Consider the following 6,005-nt stretch of genomic DNA (forward strand, 5'->3'; position numbering starts at 1 on the left):
CTCAAAAGTTTCAGCTTTCTCCATCACGATTCCTCTTTTTGTCCGTCCATTCTGTTTCTCCATTTGAAGTCTTCTTAACGCTACGGGAGCTCTACGTTTTCTACCTCGCCGCATCATTCTTCGGCAATCAAACGTCATTGCCAGAACCGACAGCGCGTCACGCTTTCGCAAATCCTTTATCCAGCACCTTTAGTGTTCGCCTGGACTCTGCCGGACTCAACCGCGCCAAATTGCCGCAAATCTGCAAGGCTTCGAGGCTCGACACACGTAAAGAGTTTCTTAACGGCATCCACAAGTTCCGTCTACCTAGCGCCAATCTACTCACATACATTATCCCTCTCCAGCATCCGAGTTTCGTCAATTTTTTACATTATCGTGCACAAGCTCCGCGTGGAACACGTGAAATAAAATCCCCTCAGGTGGAACACAATCTCATAAGAGGACTTCCCCGCTCATGCTAGTGTGGCTTTCTCATAGCCCCATGGAAGGCTAGGGCTGGGTGAGAATGCAATGCCATGCTAGGCTGGCATTGCAGCTCTAGCTCAGCATCCTGAAATTTCATGACTCTGGCTCAGCCTTGCAATGCCCAAAGCTTCTCATTGGCCCAAAAACTCCAGTGGCTATGGGATTGGCTGTGATAGCCTGCAAACAGCAGTAAGCTGCATTAAAGACACCTTCAAGAAGACAATGGGCCTTCAAGGGGCTAGGTTTATGCAAATCCTGCTGGAGATCGCAGCGCTAGAAGCAACGCAAGATGCGTCTGAATCTGTCCGTAAGACGCTAGACGACGAGCTTAATATTCTGTATACAAGCAGTGCGAGTGTGAAGAAGGGAGCAGCCACTGCCAAACAGGAGTGACCAGCCCAACCCGATCCATATCCAAAGCCTGCCCATCTGGAGTATGCTCTGATCCGCTGCAAAATCTGCAAAATGGGTATCGCATAGTAGGAAACCATCGTCACAATCTGAGTCGGTACGTTCATGAGAGAGCTTGTTGAGTCTGGATTCCATCGCTATCGCCATAGCCATAGCAACAGCTTCACATCTGCCTTCCCGTTTTCGATTTTATGACTACAATTGATTAAACATAAGGTAAAGTGTGCCCAATTATAATCAATCAAGTGTGCCCAATTACAATTGATATATTAGGAAACCATCATCACAATTACTCTCTTACAAGAGAGCTATTTCCATCGCTATCGCCATAGCCATAGCTTGTCCCATAGCTTGGCCTCCCCTAAAAGGTGAAGGTCAATTCATATATCAAATGGGAAATGTATTATGAGTGTTTCATATAAGGTTATATTTAGTTATATTAACGTTAACTAAACATAAGGTACAATTTGCCCATTATTCCCCTCTTCCATACAAAAATCAAAAATAAATTAGCAATAGGTTACCGTCCAAAAAGTTAATGCAATTAAAGTGAGGTAAAAGGGTCCCCCTCCATAATTAACGTGTGTAAAGGTAAAAATATTTGAGAACCCCATGTAAAAACTTCTCCCTCTTGCCGCCCTCACCTCCTACTTGCCTCTATCTTGCCCTCCCTCATCATCTCTCACTTAGCTTCGGCTGCCACTCCCTCGCTTTCCAACACCCTCCCTCACCTTTTTCTCTTTTCTCCTCTCCCTACCTGCTCCTCCCACCCTATTCCTTCCTTGCTCTTTCCCTCTCTTTCTCTCCCTCTCCCTCTCTCCCTCCCTACTCCTCCCTCCCTCTCTCCCTCTTTGGTTCTAGCTCCCTCCGTCTCAAGACACACAACACTTGACTAGCATATGCAGACTAATGTATTGCATTGCACATACTAGGAGCGGTAGAACAAGCAATGCAAGACGCAAAGATAAGACAAGAACCAAGGACAATATTGGAACATAAGCAGCAACGATAGGGAGGTAAGAGTGGCCATGAAAGTAGGCAATTCGAAGCAATTGATCAGCCTTGGCAAGTGGGCCCAGTTTCTTAATCGTGCAAATTGTGATGATTGGAGGATTTGGAAAGCCCACCTGCTGTTGTTGTTGGGTGGCTCCTCTCCACCTCCCCTTCCCTCTTCTCTTGGCAGCAGGCCTCATTACCCTAGTTTACCTCAGTTTACGTTAGGTAATGTTAATTTAAGTTAGTTGAGCTTATTAAGCTAAATGCCAAGTGCACTAAGCTTAGCATGAATATATGAGAATTCACGTGTAATTTCAAGTTGAGTTAATTGAGCTAAATGCCAAGTGCGCTAAGCTTCGCATGAATATATGAGAATTAAAGTAAAATTTCAAGTGTAGTTGTATTGTTTTTGTGGCATGGGATGATTATATGCTAAAATAAAAAATTGTTGACTTTGACGGTATCGTCATCCAAGTTATAGATTGTAAGTTACGAATTTTAGAAGAAACGCTACCCATTATTATGTTATGTAACCTCATTAGTGGGCCAAGTTTTTTTTAATTTAAATGTTGTATCTTACTATTCTTTAAGGAGAGGTTTCAAATCGAAGAAGCTGAGCTATGCCATGTGGAGGGAATTTGAGGTTCGGGAGCATTGGGGGAGCTTCGAGGGAGGTTCGGGGAAGGTTGTAGGAGGTTTCGAAGCTGTCAATTGGCACGGGCACGTGGCTAGCGATGGACAACAGCTCAAGCCGCACGTGGAGAGCACTGTACAACAATGGAATTGTTCTTCTCCAATGGTCAGAGACTAGCACAGGGCACAAAGTGCCACATGGCACTGCCACATAAGGATGGCAGATGCAAGGCCCCCACGCCATCAGTCTGCAGAGGCACCAGCAGTTTAACGCGATGGGTAGATCACGCCACATCAAGCATACATGGGAGGCTGGACTCTGGAGCAATGGCTATAGATCAAAGGGGGCCAAGGGGGAGATCCACTGCATAGTGACACGTGCAACGAGAGGGGCATTATAAATGTGATGAGGGAAGGCAGTGAGAACTGAGCACTGAGTCAATGGGATGCGGGCAACAAGACAATGACATCGCAACTACGTGGCAGCGGGGCAGCGCGTTGTCATGCCATGTAATTGGTGTTCCACGTCAAGCCACAATTCTATTATCCAATCAAATCGAGAGAGAGAGAGAGAGAGAGGGGAGGAGAGAGAGGAGAGACAAAGAAATAGAGAGGAGCGGGGGGAAGAGAAAAAGAGAAACATATAATATTATCTAATATAATGTATAATATATATATTATTTTGATATATATTATAGATAATATATAATTACACTATAATACGCACACACACACACACTTTAAGGAAGGTTTGCAAACACCAGACTGTTGGATGGAGGGAGAGGAGGGAGAAGGCTAGAGAGTGCCATGGGGCACATCTCCTAGCTACAAAAATTGCCTTGCCAAAGACGCTAAGCTAGGGTGTGGCAACAAGGGATGCTCAAAAGCCACATGGCACAGCATGGAGGAGCAGACTACACTACGAGTCATGACACATGGAACACATGGCACAATTGTGAGTTATCGCAAACTGCACTACTGGTAAGAGAGCATTGTGCCACATCATGCCACATGAGGGAGGCACGGCTTTTCCCGTCGTTGCATCATGTTTCATGCTCACCACATGTCATGGCAAAAAGCAGTTTCGAAGTAGGCGTGGTATGGGAGATGGGACCCATCCTTATATAAGCCTGAAACACAGTTCACCACAGTCTAACACGCAAAGACACAGAGAGAGAGAGAGAGAGAGAGAGAGAGAGTCTCATCCTACTGTGTGGACTTTGAAATGTAGTGGGTTTGTAAATATAATATGTGGGTCCACCCTAGGTGCTTTAAGCTTCACATTGTGCATGAATGCATTGTTGGGCTTATCCTCTCGATATGATTTTTGGATTCATTGTTATTGCTTATGCTTTGGAGGTGCAAAACAAGGTTTGGTTCTTGCAATGTGTACTCTATTACAGGGAGGTAGCAAGCTAAGGGTGTCCCACCCGTGGGGGAGTGTGACACCCCCGCGTGAAAATACAAAGGTTTTGCTTCGGTGTTCAATACCTCGATCGAGGTATTGTGTCCAATGAAATTGGCACACATGGACAACCAATGCGAGCCTATACCTCGATCAAGGTCTTGCCAGCACAGCTCCACATACCATGATCGTGGTGTCATGGCACCACCACAATACCTTGATCGAGGTATCGTGGCAAGTCCACGTACCTCGATCGTGGTATGCAAGACTGATGACATGGAGGCATGGCAAATACCACAATCAAGGTATGTCGCATCCAACATGGTATTCAGCGTAGTGTGCTGGCAGCTGATGTACCACGATCGTGGTATCATGGCAGATCCACATACCTCAATCGAGGTATGTGGAAGTACTGACATGGTGGCATGGCCAATACCACGATCGTGGTTTTTGGTATCCTACATGGCCAGTGGCTTGACTTGACATGGAAGGATTTCCTTACATGGAGAAACATTAAGGATTATACATGGCACAAATACCACGATAGTGATATTGCACGTGGACAGCCACTTATACATGTTTAGACTTAGTATGCATGGCATGGTATGTTCATGTGAAATACCACGATCGTGGTATTGTGAAACCCTAAAATTTTCTATATAAGGAGAAGCCCTCGATCGAGCTCCTCATTGTTGAAACCTTGATTGAGCTCCTCGTCAATCGAAATCGACAGAATTGCCAGACAGAGAACAATGTTGAAAAAACAAGGTTTTAGACACATGGGGCCAATTGTAGAGGTTGTTTATTGCAAACAACATAATCAAATGCAGGGACATAATGATGTACAATGGAATGTAGATAATTTAACGTGTCTGGATAAGAGAAGTTTATTGCATTCAACATGTAAGGCACGTCGCAATGTTGCTAGGTAGAGGACAATGCTCAAAAAGCAAGGTACGGGTACAGCTATGGAATGTATGAGTACGGAGTTTGCTGATAGTCTTAGAGAAGGGAATGTTTTTTGTACTGCAATTAGAAGTGTGAGAGTGCAACCATGTGCAAGCATGGATTCTCGCTTTCTAGAGCTAGCAGAATCTACTTTTTGCCCTGATGGTGCTTGGGGGAAGAAATATAATAGATGCTCTAGTAATAGGTACAACAATTCAATTGGATGCAGCTAGAGATTATGGGCAGTCAAGGGCACGAGAGCATGTTGTTTGCAACAATAGGAAAGAATTAGGTTCTAGGGGGATCCTATCTATCCTGCATCGATTTCCATTAAGGGATGACATAAGGCACCCATCTTTGTATCCATTGGTTTCCAATAGTCCTGTTGTTCATTCACTTGGAGGTATGGATTGCATATGCAGTTTTTGTCATGCTCGATTGTGGAAGCAAGAGACTAGAAGTATGCACCGGGATGTGGGAAAGTATTGTTGTAAAGTTGGCCATGTGTCATTGTTGCCATTGGAAGATCCACCAGAGATTTTAAAAGTTCTACTTCATGGAAGTGACGCTAGAAGGAGATCATTTAAGGATAATATAAGAGCCTATAATAGTGTCATGGCATTTGCCTCATTGGGAGCCCAAGTTGATCAAATGTTTTCTGGGAATAGGGGTATACATAATTTTTGGATTCATGGCACAATGTACCATCGTGTCGGGAGTTTGCTACCTGATAAGTCTAGACAGGAGCTTCCACGGTTTGCACAATTATATGTCCATGATATAGATCATGAGTTGCAAAACCGTTTGGATGGGAATCTTGGCATTTTGGAATTGTTGCAAAGGATGATGCATGAATGCAATCCGTATGCCAGTGCACTGGTTGCTATGGGGGAAGTATTGAGAAGAAATCCACATGCAAACTTGAAGATGGTAATTTGTGAGAGCTGGTCAACCTCAAGACAGTATTTGCTCCCAATAGCTAGCGAGTTTGCCGCTATCATGCCAAGGCAAGGAGATGATTCTGATGTTGGGAATCGAGACATCCAGTTTTTAAGACGCAATGGATTGATAACCAGAATATCAAATTTGCATCGATCATACATGTCTCTCATGTATGTTCTTCTATTCCCCCGAGGGGAGGATGGAT

The sequence above is a fragment of the Dipteris shenzhenensis genome, chromosome 31, assembly GCF_047967505.1.
Source record: "Dipteris shenzhenensis isolate YYH24624 ecotype China chromosome 31, Dip_SZ_1.0, whole genome shotgun sequence".
NCBI lineage: Eukaryota > Viridiplantae > Streptophyta > Polypodiopsida > Gleicheniales > Dipteridaceae > Dipteris > Dipteris shenzhenensis.